This window comes from Phlebotomus papatasi, chromosome 3 (genome assembly GCF_024763615.1).
Source record: "Phlebotomus papatasi isolate M1 chromosome 3, Ppap_2.1, whole genome shotgun sequence".
In the NCBI taxonomy this organism is placed as follows: Eukaryota; Metazoa; Arthropoda; class Insecta; order Diptera; family Psychodidae; genus Phlebotomus; species Phlebotomus papatasi.
Window position 1 is genome coordinate 72,141,312 of NC_077224.1, and position 18,141 is coordinate 72,159,452.

At 34.9% G+C, this 18,141-nt stretch overlaps 1 protein-coding gene across 3 annotated transcripts in view; it reads left to right on the forward strand.

Annotated features, from left to right (window-relative positions):
- Positions 1-18,141, forward strand: part of LOC129807711 (carbonic anhydrase-related protein 10) — a 196,858-nt gene that overhangs the window by 55,831 nt on the left and 122,886 nt on the right. The window lies entirely within an intron of this gene.

The following is an 18,141-nucleotide window of genomic DNA, read 5'->3' on the forward strand; positions in this document are numbered from 1 at the left end:
TCATATCCAACTTTTGTCCTTCCTTCTTAGAATTAGGAATATTCAGAATAGGGAGAAGTGGGCACTTTTGAAAGTGGGACATCTTTGAAATTGGGATTTTTCATCTATTTTTAAATAAAATTGAGCCGTGGTAGCTGCACAAACAGATTGAGAAGCTAAATTACATTTTGATATGGCTCAGATCCAGTTAAACATAGGTTTTGTCCCGTTTTCAAAGGTGCCCCACTTTCCCCTATATGAGCTCTCGCTCTTCTATAGCTCACTGAATTCAGCTTAGCATTACATTAGATATGATTTACAGCTACCTTTTCAGTAAGAATCAGGAAGTTTCAAAACAAACTGTCGTCAGTTTGTACAGAAGAGTAATCTTGCAAATGTGACAACCCAACATTTTGGCTTCAGTCAATTTCTAAGAAAATCACATACCACATGTATGACAGTCTATTTTGTACTTCTGATAAATTATTTACAGGAAATCTCAAGACAATCCTGCATCATTCCTCATGCTATTTGATTTTCTCAACTTAATGGAGAGGTTTCCATGTATGAAACTTCAATAGCATGTATATATCTCTTTATCAATTGCCCAAGTTCCATTCTCTTTTGGTGATGGGAAGTGTTAAGAAAATTGTTCTTCCGAAATACAAATTTCCCTCTACGAGACGTGCTTCAATGCTGCAAAAAAAAGAACATTATATTGCCTGAGCTATAAAATTCGATGGATGAGGAAGAATTTATCTCTTGGTGAATGTGGGAAGAATGCCTTTTTCACCCTTGGTTTTATTGATATAAAAAAGAATCCTGTATTTTATACAGTCTCACGATAGTCTGCAAGAATGCTAAATTACAGTGGATTTGTATACAACTGTATTTACATGTAATTTATGTAAAGTAAGAAAAGTATAATTTTGTCGATATTTTTATAAAGCTATAATCGAAGTAATGACCTTGGTAATTACTGTATGATAGTCTTATATATGTATTACAATCAGCTTTTATAAGGCCTATTGGAATTTTTTTGTTTTATATCATATTCATTTAAGTATCTTAATCAATATTAATCGTTTATTATTCGACTACAAATTCGTAAATTCTGGTCAATTCTATATACGGTTTTGGGCTATTCTCGAAAAGTGTTCTAGGAACCTGTTTAAATCATTTTAAAGGTGTTAAATAAAAAATTACATAATTAAAAATTCTTTGTTCAAAGCTCGAGTTCGTGTGCATAATATTTTTGATTATCTACGCCTACGGATAATCAATTTAATTCATTAAAACAATTAATTCACTTTCAGTAAATAATTATGGCACACCATCTGAGTTTGAATCATGCTTTAACATTTCCGAGAAAAAAAAAACTAAATTTAGTAACAATAGCAGCTGATCTTTGATGTTTAATTTTATTTGAGGTTATGTTAAAATATTTTAAGTTTGTTTTAGCTCAATAATCAATATTTTAACAACATTTTAATGAAATATTGATACATTTGCTGTGGGTTTTCATTTCAAACAAAACTTATTGCGATCGATTATTAGCTGACACAGATATTAAAGATTTTTTTTCATTGAGGTTATGTTTAAAAGGCTTAAGCGATTACAGCTAGTCTAGTTGAGCCTTTAAGAAACTGATAAATTGTTGATGTGGTTTAAACTGTATTTGTTTATAGATTTTAGTTTTAAATCATATGTCTCATTAATTTATTACTTGATTTTGTTTATTTACGCTGATACTATACTTTGCTAATAGTGTAAAGTAATTTATTGTATCTGTTAGTCGGTGTGTGCCTTCCCTATCAACCTCAACTCCCTTAGTGCAATTCTTAAATAGACACACTTGGTGTGTGAGCGGTTTCTCGACAACAGGACGCTTTTTTGTGTCTTGGGGAATGAGGGTGACTGCTGGGAGTACTTACGAGGTCGTTTGTCATCGTTATCGTACCTCCTCATTCCACATGGTGATTCAAGGATCCTCTGGGACGAAGGTACCAGGCATGAAAAAAAAGCTCAGACACGGCGACGCTTTGGCGCCCGAGAAAACTTGCATTGCTTTACCAATCCACCAACAACTCCCATAATCATTCGGATGCCTTTCTTCGCACAATTTTCACACCTCAAACCCGGCCCAAACTCCAAGCCCAGTCATGCTCAAACCGTCGATCGACATTTCCCATTCGCGTCTGTGTTTCGTTTTCAATTGGAATTGTTTAATCATTCGTGAAAAATACATCATTACCGCGATAACTTGGAGGTGGAGGCTGTTGCCGAGGGGCGAATTGCTTTTCCTTTGTCGCAGAACTTCATTATTTTCCGCGAAGAATGCGATGGAAGTAACATTTAACGATTTTGATTGAAAGGCGATAGCATATTAATACCTTTTCAAAAGAGAAAAAAAGAGCTTTCTGAGATATTTATCTGTTTTGTATTTGAAAGTGCTGAAGACGTAGAGAAAAGGGTCATGGCACGGTCAATGGTATGGGGTATGGGGTGTGCTTAAAGTGTGGTAATGAGCACGCAACATATATCTGTTTTCTGTTTTTTGTTCATATTTTACTATAGCGAGGCATTATTAATTAAGTCTTTGGTTGGTAATCTTTAATGTAAGATTATTTCAAAGAACTCGTCAAAAAAGAACTCACAAATCTTGCTTTGAGTTTTCCTCCCACATTACTTCTGTTATATTCCTAGCAGGTTTTTTATACTTAGTCAAACTTACAACTATTTTTCTTTAAACATGGTACAAATAGGTAGGAGATGGAAAGCTTTTACTTCCACTTCTATTTACGCATTATCCGGGTTTTTATTATTTAATTTAAATTTCGAAACCGATAATTCTTAGGTATTTACCGATGAGATATTTGTATCGTAAAGAAATCGGTGAGCATCGGGGATATGGAACAGCTCAGAAAACAACGATTTTCCCAAAAATAAGCTCAGAAAAATCGTTGTTTTTTTGAGCTGCCCCATATCCTCGAGGCTCACCGGTTTCTTCATGAAACCGGTAATTCTTAGGGGAAGGTGCTCTCCCTTCGAACGTTCATGCCTTCGGATAATGTGAATTTTCTTCGAGTTTTTCTAAGAGACTTACACATTTCTATTAAATATTAGTTGGCTTATCATCAATTGTTGATAATTCCGTGATAATTTAGTGTAGATCCTTTATGAAAAACAAAAGAAATTCACATTATTCGATAGCATAAACGTTCGGAAGGAGAGCACTTTCCCCTACCTGGGAATTACGCGCAATATGATGTTGTCACTAGCCACATAAAAAAAGAATAAAGTAAAGATGGTAAGAAGAAAAAATCAGCACAATTTTAATTATTTAAGATAAAAAGATAGAAATATAATTAAAAAAAAAATTGGAAAATGAAACTTATTATGCAAGGGTTCAGGAATCAAACAGAAATTATTAAAGCTGTATTTTCAAAACAAGTAACAAGAACAAGAAGTAACATTTTTTAAACAAGTAACGAATATACATAAATTTGATTAAAATTCATATAATTTTACTAAGTTAATAAATAAAACAGAAAAATATCAATAAAGAGTTATGAATCAATGAAACATGAACGCCTTTGATAGATAAATGACCATTTTGAAAACAAATTATAAAAGTTATAAATTTATATTTAAATAAATGATTTACATACTCCTAGATACTTTAAAGCAGCTTCTAATCGAGATGGTTTTTCATGGTAAACAATTTGAAGAGAAATAAAAATAAATGTTTTATTTATAGTATCGATACTAATTTACTGGCTACATATATTTCGCATCTTTGTGACAATATACGAATACCGCGATGATACTAAACCGGTAATGTTTCCATTCTTGCAAGTGTTGTTTTCTGACATAAGAATTGTTATTATCGTTGTTAAAAAAAGGTTTTAATTGCAATTACTCCTATATTGCTATTGTGATAGGCCATCGGCTATTATGGACAGATGACTAACCTGTAAATTAAATAAAATTTCGTGCAAGCTTTATGTCAGGAAAATCTTTAGATGATGTAGTTGACCTAGTGCATAAGCGTGTGCTTAAATAAATATAAGTGTATAAAATAATGATAATAATTTTAAGTTTTTATAGTGCCTAAACTATCCAAATCCGCCAAATTGAATAAAATACTGCTTAAAGTGTAATAATATTGAGCTTGTTACAGCTTTTATAACACTTTTTGAAAAATTCAAACTTCAATGATCAATTGCACTTATTTTTTACTATTAAATTCTTGGGTTAATTGTCCTTCGTATTGAATCCTAAATTCTAATTAAATTCTAATTAAATTAAATGTATGATCGCAAACAATATTTTACTATAATCATCTTCCTGTAATTCCTGTAATACTATAATTGGTTAAATTTTTAAGGCATTAAACCAACCAAAAGGATAGATAAAGAGAAGTAAAATATTTAAACATTTTTAACACTATATTAAATCGGATAACGCTTATACTTAAGTAAAATTTTTCCAAAATACCTAAGAAATCCGTTAAGTTGCGCCATGGGCTGCAGACCTAAAACTCAGCCATAGGGCTTAACTACTCTAATTTCTTATCAATCACAATTTTTTGGAAAAATTTAACTTAGGATTGGATTACTAAAGATAAAAGACCTATAGTTTCTCAAAAAGCAATAAAATTGCTCGATATTCAGGATCTTAAGACCTTTGGGAACTGGGCTAAGCCTATAGTCTGAAGACCGCTGTAGGGCTTGGGGTTAAGCTTAGTTCTTGAACTGAAATTTGTGAACGACAGTTGGGGAAACCTTTCAGAATCCAGTCAACAAATTTAATCAAAATTTTCCAATAAGTTCCAGTGGTAAGCAATAAAAAAAGCCATATGCCTTTGGTCTGATTTGATTTAAGGCTTTGCATATGAGTATATTTTGGAACCATTCACCCCCTAACGAGCCCCAACATCAATTTGTGGCCAATGTGATATCGTATAGCTTATAGTAATGGAAATTAGGGCTGAAAGATTTTTTTTCACAAAATGTTGCGAGTTAAAAAAGCCCCATAGAGGCGAATTAAAATGATTTATAGATGTCACAGAGTGGCGGAAAAGAACTTTTTTGTGGTCTCTTACCTGAAAAAAAGTGAGGCACGTAACATGTGCGAGCGTCCGTCACTCCTAATTATGTGATATGGGGTACCACAATTAATGTCATGATATTAAATATGCAATTGAAGCAATTTATTTTCGAGGATATACCACTGAGTGACCAGAAAAAGTTCCCACCAAAAACATTATGAGCAATATTTTATGATTTTTCTGCCAATCACTCAAAATCCGAGCATCGATCGTTATTTATCGATGAAGCTTTACTGCTTATTAAATGTCCCTTTTTTTGAGGAGCTGGTGGCTTGAGGGTCAAAATGCAGAGAGTCAGTGTGACTTTGCCATTTGACAGCTTCCTGTTTAGCACATCTTTGGACTTCTATTGGCCACCCACCAGCCAACCCCCAATGCATTGATCCGGGGAATAAAAGGGGCCCTTTGACGTTCATATTCTCACCACCCGTCGAGACGCCGCGGGCTACAATAATTCCTTTATTGAATTCCTAGCCCTCTGTTGTACTCACAACAGCTCAACATTGATATCTCGGGCAAATATTCAGCTGAATGGGTTGTGTGGGTACCCTAGTCTGAGAAAATGGGTGTCAGTCCCCCAAAAACACCCAGACATCCCCCTAAGAGTATTTCCCAACAAAATAATAATAGTAATGCACTCGTAATGTGAACAACTTTCTTGTATTTCTGTGTGTGGGTTCTTTTGTGTATTTTACCACTGAAGCTGAATGAAATAATGATGCACCCGCTTTTGAGCCTTACCCCCCATAACTTCAAACCCCACCAGGAAAACCCCCATTGGGATTTTACAGTAGAGCTTCTGGCAGAGAGTTCGATAGAATCGCAATTTATGTGCATGAGGGTGAAAGATGTAAAAATTTTTATGTTTCCCAACCTTCTTTCCCATTCAACACAATTAAGGGAGGTGATTTGGTGCGAGAAAAAGGGTTGTATTTTATCTTAAGGGTGCACTTTTCGAAGACATTCCATCTCTTTGGTGTTTTTTTTAAACGTATTTTGTAGTATAATTTCCCGGTCGTTTACCCTCCAAAACGGGTCCTCTGACTGTTAAATTGAATAGAGGCAAACTGGGCTATTTTGCACAGTACGATTTATTTAAGGGAAGTAGATGTATGATTTGTAAATGAAGTAAATGAAGCCAATATACAGCTAAAGATCTTTTAAAAATTCTCTATTTCCACCTACTACACATTTCAGAGATTGGTTGTCCGCTTCTTCAGTTCTACAATAATTGTGAGCAATATTTTTACAATACAATTTTTAATTTTTTTTACATTAAGGGACTTACATGGGTAAAGAGAGGTTTACCCAGGTACACCCCTCATTTATTTAAAAACAAAAATTCTATTGTAACAATTGCCTATGGGGGAAACTAGGGCACCACGGAACATGGGGTAACATCGAACGCTGATTTTTATTTTGAAACTACTTGAACTATGACGACCATTTCTTTAGTAGACATGCATTATAGTAATCTATGAAAATTCATATAGGTCTCGTCTTCTGCAGTCTAATAAATTAAAAAATCGCAGTGTTCGGTGCTACCCCATGTTCGGTGGTGCCCTAGTTTCCCCCTTATAGATCTGGACAAGGAGACTTTGGGTACCCAAAGAGGAACCCGGGCCAGGGTGCTACCCGAGGACGTATTCGGGCTTTACATGGGGGTACCCGAGTCCACAGGGTACACAAAGTGTACGGGGTTGAGTTCACCAAGTTACATGGACCACCCTTAGAGTACTCCACATCCGAATAACACAATGACACGTCCTTTCGTAGAAAGATGTGCTTATGGAGGTTACTGAGGTGATGAAATTGGGACAGCCAGGTTTACGGTGTCAGAAAACCAAGTCAAACAAGGGATTGAATTGAAACTGTAGAAGGTGTTGGGAATCATGAACGCAAAGACACCTCCTTCTCTACTGAGAACTCCGTCAAATGTACTGAGTACTCTACCCCGCTTACTAATGACTCCATTTCGTAAACAGGAAATAGATTCGGAAGGCAAAAATTTAAATTTAAATGAATTAAGACAGATATTAAATATTCAGGATATCGTACATGCGGTACTCTGGACTTTGGGGGTGACTTTGTTACCCTGCTGTTCGTAAGCTTTTCTTCTCGTTTCCAAGATCGACCGATCAGTGTGATAATTGCATAATGATCGGCGCGATCAGTGAGATCCTGGAGACTGATCGCTCAATCAGTGCGATACTGGAGATTGATCGGCGCGATATGCCGATCTGTCGCTCATTACTTATTCACTTTGTTCTGTTGACTTCCTTTGTAGTTTGCTTAAACATCTCCAACTTATATATCTGATTAAATTTCTTCAATCGGGTTTATCCATCAGATCTTCGTGTTAGATCGTGCTTATATCGGGGAACTGCATTCTTCGTAACTCTCTCTTTGTACAGGGATTTATTTTCTGGAATCATTTGCCCACAGTCTTTTTGTTTGTTTCCTTAATTCTAGCCAGAAAGCATTTTTATGATGCAGATTGCATATACAACCTGGGAAAAAGTTTTCCACCGTTTTACTATGCAGGTTGATGATCAACACTTAGACGGCTGGCGGTGGCTGCAAATTTTGGTTCCTAATAATTTGCACTATTATCGCTTTTCTTTTATTACTTTATTTTAATCTGGATAAATCTTTGCTGTCTGATGAAGACTTTGTCAGAAAAACGGGCTAGCTTGCACCATCTTGGCCCCTAATAGGGGTTAATTTAATAACGTTAATTTAATAACGGTTAATTTAATTTAGTTAACGGTTAACGGTTTAATAATAACGGTTAATTTAATAACGGGCCCAAAAGGAAGTTCAGGTGAAGCAATTCTATAAGGAATCGCTCAACTGTAATCTGATTGATTTGATTGAATCTAATTTGATTGATGAGATGCTAAAAGCGACACTGTTGTTGATCATAGAACGGTTTTCATTAATGATTATAAATTCTACCCGGAGCACTATCCCTCGACATTCGTCTGTCCAACAGTAAAGTCTAGTGATTAAAGGCCTATAAAGACTGAGAGCAATTTTTATCAAAAAATTGATTTTTTGAAGGAAATTGCATACACGCTTGTAGGTGAAAACATCAGAATTCTTTCAAAAACGCTATTTTCGTCAAAAATTGCGTTTTTGACAAAACTTTGAACTTTTACGTGCAACTGTGCAGGTCATTTCCTTCAAGAAAGCGTTTATTGACGAAAAGTGCTCCCAATATGTAAGGACTTTAAGCGCATCTCAAAGACTTTTATATTTTCATCACTAACTTATAAAAAAGAGTCTGACAATGCCTTTTTAGTAAAAAAAAATAAATTAAAGATTATAATCGAATGATAGGTAGGTGATTCACACAAGCTGAGAAAAAATTTTCCACCGTTTTCGTACTAGAGGTAGATCACCAGCGCTAAGACGACGGTGGCCGTTACTACTTAAAAAAAAAATTTCTTAAATCATGTATCTTTCAAATATGCTTTTCTAAGCACTAGTTCAAAAATAGCTAAATATTAAAAAATTTAAATTGATATTCAAATATATTTTATAAATTGTTTTGTAACTCGATAAACCAGTTTTATTTTAATAAAATGCAAGTGTGTGCAATTTTTACCGACAAAATTTAATTCCTGAACTATTTGTTTCATTTTCATTCATCAGAGGAGTTGGGTAATGAGTTATCAAAAAATGCAATCGACTGCATAAATTACTCTTTTGTTTTCTCTTAATTGTATTTTATTGGGTTTTATTTCAGTCTAAACACATAATTTTAATAGAGATTTTTTTTAATCGAAGTTAGTGAATACAATTTTATCACCCTTTTTACAGTAGAATATAAATTGGGTATGAGCTATTTAAAAGTTCACTTGAAGGTCTTATTTAAGGTAGTGTGTATTTGGTTTTATATGATATTATCAATGAAAAAAAATTGATTTGATAAAATTGGAATTTGGGAAAAATTGAAATCAATTTTTAGCATGGGAAATTGCATTTTTATCAGGTGCATTTTTATAATTTTAGTGTTATATACTGAGTTGGCTTTAGCTTCTATAATATTTCTGTTAGCTTTCCTTGTCATTTTTTGAAGGCAATGGATTTTTTTTTCAAAAGTGTTAAATCTGCAGAGGGAAGGGTCACACGACGGATTATTGCAAAGTGCAAAATTCTAATGCATGAATTGCATTCTGGAGCACCTAAGAAGTACTTTTCTGTTTACAAAACCTCTGGTAATTTTACCTTCTCAGCAAGTTTATTAAAGGCAAAGGGCCAATTAATTGTTTTCTGCATTCCTTTTGTAAAATATAAAACCATTGAAAGTGTGGAAATGAATATTTTCCACAGACATTACTTGTGCCTGGGGGAATGGGTCATTGTTTAGTGGTTGTGGGTGAAGGCTATGGGCAAAAGCACCCCTCACATTCAACACTATCGCAGTCACTATAAATTTTCCTCTGGAGCGTTTTAGATTCAAATCTGGGGATGGTTGTTTAAAACAAAATTCCTTGATCGTGATTTTTGCCATTCACCACAAATTCAACCCTTATGTACCATCTTTACATTAGCTTATCGAGTAAAGTATTTCATGAGGCATCCCTGGAAGCGAATGATTGTTTCCCCGGAGGGTGGTGGGTTCTTGGAGGACACTGTGAGATGGAACAATTGTGTGGCCTCCCCGGAAAAAAAAAGAATGAGGGAGAATGAACAAGCAAGTCCCGAAGGAGTCACGTAATTCAAATAGAAGTGCCAGAACACAGACACAAGCCACCCCACTGGTAAACTCTGTTTGAACAAAGTGGGAAACAGCTGAAGAATAATAACACCATCATCGTACTTGAGGCACCCACATAGTGGCTCCTTGGCTCTGCCGAAGTGCCTCTGCAGAGAGACGACTGACTTTTTGCCAGTTCACAGAGCTTTTCATCCTCACTGCACATTCAACTTGTTCACACTTCACCACCAATTTCCCACTGACTCTGCACACCCCCGTAGCCTAGAAAGATTGCCTCCTGAAGAGCCCCCAAAAGTCCTTCGCTTGTTCCATTTCGTACAAATTTGCATTGAAATTTATAATTCTGAAGGAATAAATTGAAGGGAATTCCTCAGTTTCTTCAACATTACCAAAAAATCTCTTTGTCCACCAATTTAGTGGGTGAATTTTACCAAGTCACCCCTCTCTTGATTTTCTGGTCAACAAATGTCTCCGGGATGGGGCTGATAGTATGGGGGAAAAAGTGATGTATTTACTAAATCAAATTTCCCTAGAGAGAAATTCGTTTTTCGCACACGCTCTTTCGGATCATTCTTACTAGAGGGCTGACTTAGAGGAATCTTCTTATGGATTTTCTAGAACTCCAGATAATGATAATGCAGATGGATTTTCTGCCAACCATAACATTAGAAAAAAAGGAAGTGAGCTTATGACTAAATTACAGATAATTACATTATTCCATTAATTTAAATTCGATAAACATTTTTCTTTATTTTGCACTGTATTAATCGATCAGTAAAAATTGAATTTGATCCATAATACTTCCGGCATACCTTTTAGGTCAAGAAAATTACATGAAATCAAAATTCACATCCATTTCTTTCTCAAACATTTTGCATATGTATCTAAACTCCATAGAGATAAATTTAATTTGCTATTATGTTTAAAAAAAAAGAAGAAGCGTGTGAAAGAGTGGGATAAACACATAGAATGGATTTGAGAAAGGGATGCGAATTTCGACTTCGTGAAATTTTGCCGATCTTAAAGGTGTGCAGGAACCATAAAAAAAAATTGAGCAACACTAAGCAGAGAGATTATCATTACATTACTTTACTGCTACCTTCAGGCTTACCTTTCAGGTCAAGAAAGTTTCATGAAATCAAAATTCACATACCCATTTTTTCAAAGTTGTGACATATAACCCCTATAACTACCGCACTCTGTGGCACTCAAAATTTTACTAAATTGAATTTCTTATGATGTTCAAAATGAAAGAAGAGAGTAAAAGAATGGATAAACATATACGAAAACATTTGAGGTGGACAAAGATGTGAATTTTAATTTCAAAATTTCCTGATCTAAAAGATGTTCCGGACCAATAAAAATGAAATTTGTTGATTAAAAATTATATATAGTCATTCGAGGAGAGGTGGAACACCTTTTTTATATTCAATATTGCGGATACGTTTTGAATGCGAGACAATGACGAATCTCACTGGCTTATCATTTGAAGACTCTAAATTTAAGATAACCAATATTAGAAATGCCTAGATGAAAATAGTCACTTCGAAAAATAGGATTTAAAAAAAGTTGCATTTTGAGGCACTCAAAAAAAGAGCGGGTGAGATGGAATACCCCTAATTTTAGCAAAATATTTATAGTTTATTTTATTAATTTAGAATAGGAGGGAAGTGATTTTAGACATGAACACTATTTCATTGAATTTATTAGAGTTTATTTTATTTTTTCAGTACAAATAATTTATTTTGTGGAATATGTGGCTCATTTACTTCGTTGGCAATTTCGCTGAGTTTATCAAGTCAGTCTTACCAAAAATTTAGGGAAAATAATTTCTAAGATTTACTTGAAAAGATTTCGAAGAACATTGACCAAAATTCACACCGGAAGTGTTGCCAAAACTATTAAGTTCCATCTCTCCTCAACCCCCAAATACACGTATTCTTATGCCCAGCGCACAATAACTTTTGTTTGTAAACGTGTTTTCAAAATTTTCTATAAGAGTGAGCGAGATAACTAGATCTAGATCTCACTCACTCTCATTGAAATGTCAAAAACATGTTTACTAAACAAAAGTTATTGTGCGCTGGGCATTATGGCGAAATAAATATTTTTGGCCATTTTTCAGACATCCAAAAAATTCAATATCAATTTTCTCGTACAATTTTAAAGGTAGAAAGCTGTAACTTGGGGGTTTTCATCAGAATATTGAAGGGCACAAATATACCAAATGAGGTTGAGATCGTGCATAATGTGTAGGCAGGAGGCGAAGTGGTCCATCTCTCCCATTGTTCCAACTCCCCTCGAATGACTATATGAGCAGTACAAAATTCTAATTCTTAGAAGCAGTAAAAATATCTTCAATTTTGAGATTTTGGCAAAGAAAATTTCAATTCAATTCAATTCATTTATTCAATCTTTAGGAATATAAAATTCAAAAAGAGTACATGTTGAGTTTACATGTTGAGCCTTTCGGCTCAACATGTAAAGTAAAGATTTTTCCATATTCCCTGCAACTGGAAGATTCCGGAAATATTCAATAAATATAAATCCATATTATTTCATTCTTATTTAAACATATTGTATATGCCACACTCTTTTTCAATAAAAAGTATATTTACTAAATTTATTTTGTTCTGATGTTCAAAAGGATTTAGATTTCAGAATTTCGGTTTGGGAAACATGAATTTTGGTTTCATGATATTTTCCGGATCTGAAGTGTATGCTATCGAATAATCTGAGTGAGCTTATGCCTAGCGCACAATAACTTTTGTTTGTAAACATGTTTTCAAAATTTCCTATGAGAATGAGCGAGATGATTTAGATCTAGATCTGACTCACTCTCATTGAAATGCCAAAAACATGTTTACTAAACAAAAGTTATTGTGCGTTGGGCATTACGTATAAAATCTTGGTTTATAATTATAAATTGTTTACATTTGAATTTCATGATTAAAAAATGAAAATGAGAACATAATTTCTTTGATTTATTAGTTGCTTTATATTATCATCATAATGATCATAATATCGTGATACCCATTTTTAAACTTCATTAAAAAAAACTTTTTATTTTCTTTTGTTTTGTAAAGAATGTGATCTATCATAGTTTCAAAATTATGTTAAAAACAGCAAGACTAAATTAGGAAACTTAAAATTTAAATGAAAATTTAATCACTTTATTAAAATTTTTAAAGTTATTTTTTGCTAAAGAATTACTTTTTGTTTAGGGGGAAGTGGATGGAGTACCTTTGAATTGGGGTATCTTTGAAATAGGGCTTTTTCAAAGAGGTTAGGTAACTATGCCGCTTATGGTTTACTCAAATTTCTTACAAAAATGGAGCTGATCTGCCGATTTCGTGTCAATTTGCTGATCTCATATGCTAATCTGCCAATCTGCCGATTTCTGACCAAATGGTGCAGATCTGTCGATTTCTTAGCAAAATAATACTGATTAGTCGATTTTTAGCTCCAGATCGACATTATTTTGCTGATCGCGGCTCACGGTTCACTTTGAGAGCCAGTTATTCAACCCTTGACTTTTCTTCATATTTTTGAATGGAACTGAGTTTTTTTCATAATGTTTCAATTCAATTCAATTCAATGTATTTCTCCTCAAGTATGCTTAGTGCGGCTGCCGCCCGACTTCACTACCGATCTCATCAGGTAAGCGGCAGAAACCACTGAATCACTGGTCGTATATGCCAAATACTATGTTTACAATATATCACTTACAAATAGAAGATTGTGGCAGTTGTTGCGCGGAATCAGGGCAACAGGAGCAGGCATAATGAGGGATAAGTGACAGCTTGTCACTTATCGCTCATTGAAATGTCATTAAGTTTCTCAATTGATTTGTGCAGCTATATTCTGTTATGGTAATGTCCAGTTTCATTTAAAAGTAAGAGAAAAAACCCTAATACTACAAAAGTACCTGAATTTAAAGGTGCTCCACTTTTCCCTAAACAATATTTTCCCAAGTTATAAACAAATAAAAATTTCAATTGCTGTCTTGCAAGAGCTTTGTCACTCTGCTAAACCACTTGACCAATCTCCAGAGAAGGCCAGATTTAATCTGTGGAAGGAAATCTTCTTTGGTTTTTTTTCTTTTCGAAGTTATTGTATATACTAATTTAATCGTTAAAAACTCTCAAGTACTTAATCATCAAAAGTTATTTTAAAGTTTGATATTTAATCTAAAATTTAACATATTTTCTTATTAATGTTTAAAATTTGTATGTATTTGCTCTATTGGAGTCGTTGAAATAAACGAAATTTGATTGGATAGTGAAAAATATAACAGTTTTTATTTTTTTTTAAGAAAGACATTCATGCTTGAAACTGCCCCACTGTTCCCTATATTAAACCATTTTAGGGGCCCCGGACAAAATCCTGAAGGTCAAAATTTCGAAATTAAAAATCTCGTCTGAGCCAAAGTCCTGAAAGATAAATTACAGCTTTTCGGAATTACGACCAATTCCGGATTTTGGATTTTCGGAATTTTTGCGTTTTGGGATTTTGGTTTTACGGATTTTGTCCCATTTGGGATTTTGCCGTTTGGGATTTTAGCCGACACCGATTCTGCATATCGCTCCTTGGAAGTTATAAGGGGCAAACTCACTTTTTTGTAATTTTGAGATTATAATGCATTTACAAAAAGATTATTTAATAAATTTTCACATGATATAAGTCATTTAATTTTGTTATTTGAAAAGTCTTTCGAAATTTTACTCTTTTTACAAAATCGATTTATCGTTCGAAGTTTTGTAAAACAAGTGACTAACTCAAGGAAGTTGATCCCTTGTCTTTGCAATTTCAGGAAAATTTGCGCATCATTTAGAATGAGAATAGAATAGAATTTTTATTTCATCTCTTTCTTTTAACCCACTCCCCATGCGGCCATCGCCGTCTTAGCGTCGAGACCAACCTCCAGAGAAGAAGGAGCTAATTCTTAAAAAATACATATTTTAAAAGGTGAAAATTTGTAAGTTTCAGGGTTTATATCAATGCTTATATAAAAAGAAAAGAAATAAATTATTTTTATTAACATACTTAATTGAGATAATTATTTATACAAAGTTGAATCTTTCATGCTTTCTCCTGAAAAATGGCTCAGATTGAGTTGGCCCCTTGTAATTTCCAAGAAGTGATATATTTATTTCAAATTTGATTCAATTAATACTGGCGAAATTTAGTTCTAAATTCTTCTTATATTGTTAATAAAGAATCTTTTATGCAAAAGCCTGTATATCCCAAGAGTCGATTAGACTTCTGACATGCAACAACAAAATCAATAATCAATTCTCTACAAATATCAATTTATTCCATTTATTTGCCCAGCTAACATTTAACAAATAAACAAAATTGGAAAAAATCGCTTTGCAATTGCATCAGAATTTTGAGCAGGGCCTATTCGCCAAAATAAAATCAATATGAATAAATTTTCGTGTTCAATCATCTAGAAGACATTCAACTCTAGTCATGGTGAAATCACTTCTTTCCACCACATAGTATTTTATTTCTTTTTCTGGCTTTCTCTCAAGATAGCACGATGCAGACTAGCCATGGGAGAACATACCCCATGGCAAAAATAACAAATTATCCCAATTTCATCGAGAGATGCGCAAGAGAGAGAACATTTCGTGGCAGAAATTTATAAGATAGTGTTTTTGTGCGATGTTTATTTCTTTTTTATTCTGCAAATGCGGCGTCCAGATTCCTGGCGCCACGTCCTGCAGATTTTTCGCAGTGTCATCAAATGTTGGATGACATCCAAGAGAACGCGTATTATTTTTTGGTTGTAAATTGAAATGTTGAAACTATGGAAACACAGAGGAATTGAAAAGTTTTATTGAAGAATTGAAGATAAATTCAATTCTTCTGGGTTAACCCAGTCAAAATGCCGCATAGATATTTGCATCCCGGAATTCCAACACTGAAATACTATTTCTGGGATAAATTTGTTGTTTTCTCATAAATGGCAAATGGTACAATCTCTGACATCATTCAACAAGGCTAAGGGATTGAATAAAAGGGTGTATGAGTGTTCTTCGAGAGGCGAAATGGATGCCATAAGTTGAAGATTTTATGGTGAAAACACCAACTTTTTCCCGTCTCGATGGCGCCAATTTTTCGGTGCGACGCCAAAAGCCACCCAGAAACTTCCTCAAGGGTTCTGCATTGAATACCCCCTCACTATGCCAAAACTTTCCCACAAACCATGACTCTCGCTTGCAGATGATTCCAACAAAAGGACGAATATTTACTTGTGAAGGGTGTGCAGCATTTGTCAAAAATGCCATGTTTCTTCTACTCCCGTTCCATATTTTCAGAGTTGATAGGGAAAGTGCAGAGGTTGGGCACAGATTTAAGATTGAATATTTGAAAACTCCTGACAGATAAATGATTCTATTTTCAATTCAATTGAATTCACATATTTCTCCTCAAATAATTCTTGGTTGAGTCTGCCGCCGACTTATGACGACCGATCTCATCAGGTAAACGACTGAAACCACTGAATAACAGATCGTATATATCAAGGTTTTGTGACTAATATGATGTAATTATGTGAAGAATTTCGGTCCGATGGGGTGTAGCAAGAATTGACGGAAACACTAGACCTTTCTTGATCTTGACTTTCGCAAATTTAATCTTTACGCCGTTTCGAGGATGAATGTCCTCTTCATCAGGTATCGAATTTTTGTTGGAGAAATCACGTACAGGCGGGAAATGTTTATACTTTTTTGGACTTGGATCACAGATTGCACTTGATCTGTGTCGATTAGTCGAATGGTGAACTTAAAAGTGCAATCTGTGATCCAAGTCCAAAAAAGTGTAACCATTTCCCGCCTGAACGTGATTTTCCCAACAAAAATTCGATACCTGATGAAGAGGACATTCATCCTCGAAACGTCGTAAAGAATAAAATTGCGAAAGTCAAGAAAAGTCTTGTGTTTCCGTCAATTCTTGCTATGATGTATTTAGTCACAAAAATACATTTCTCGTTTATCCCTTCGGGGTCACGACCCCGGAAATCCGGGTTCACAGTCTACGCCTATCGATTCTCCGCTACTTCAGGAATATGTTCGCAGTCAATCCCAAAACACTCCAAGGCAAGATCCGGAAATTGATTCACCCACCTAGCCTTGGGTCTACCACGAGGTCGAGGTCTCCTCAGAATGGCTTGCATATCTTTTCTGGAGAGTCTTTCTTCATTCTTGCGCTGAATATGACCATAACTTTGAAGTTGTGATCTCTCAACTCGAAGAAGCAATTCCTCGACTCCTAGCTCCTTACGAACGGCCACGTTCCTCACTCGATCTTGACGAGTGATTCTCTTAACTGTACGGAGGTACTTCATCTCGGCAGGGGCATCATCTTCAGGGGGAAAAGCAGATTTGTGGTGCTTCTACCAGGTCTGAAACCGCATTGTTCCTTATCCAGTCTGGGCTCGACTAAGTCTCGGAATGTTCTCTCAAGAACTTTGGCATACACTGCGTCGGACAAACTTAGAAGGAAAATCCTTCTATAATTAGAGCACTCTTTCTTCTTTTTCTTCTTGAATACGGGTACGATCTGTCCAACTTGTAGCACAAATGCTACGGGCCTCTCATGGCTAACCTTTCGGAATTGAGTTCCAGTGCCTATTCCAGAACAGCTACGAATCTGGTGTCATCCTCATTTCGCTGGTAAGGATTTCCCTCTCCGATAACACATTTATCATCTACACGGCAATTTTCTATAATATAGCGATATCGTAACCTAAGTTTAGCCGTCGTTATAGGACCCCTCAGAATTACCACTCCAGCTGAACAGTTAGGTTAGAATAGTCTTCGTTAGGAAGCGCTTTATTCTTCCCCCAAGAAGCAATTTTTTTTTTTAATATAGTCTTGTAGAATTCTTTAAGTGAGGCATTATGGAACCAAATGTCTTTTTATTTGCTTATGACGTTGTTGGTTCCATCACTGAGATCACTACAAGTAAAGTACCTTAGTCTTAAGAGCGTCTATAGGTATTTCAACAGAAAATTCTCATTTTAAGTCTTTTAAAAGTGCACTAAAAGACATGTCTAACTCTTGGTTCTATAAGGCAGCTATTTTGCTTCTTGGGCAAACTCCTCAAGGCTCAAGAGTCCTACTCTAAACTTGTCAGTTCTTTAATGCTCTACAACTTTTACAAGCCACCTCAATGACCCGCGAAAGCACACTGACCCTCGCTATATCCATGAGCTTCAGTATTTCAGGACGTATTTCGTCATTCTCTTCAACCTTTTAATCTTTAAATTTACTGATCGCATAAATAGCTGTTTCACTCACAACGCACTGTGGCT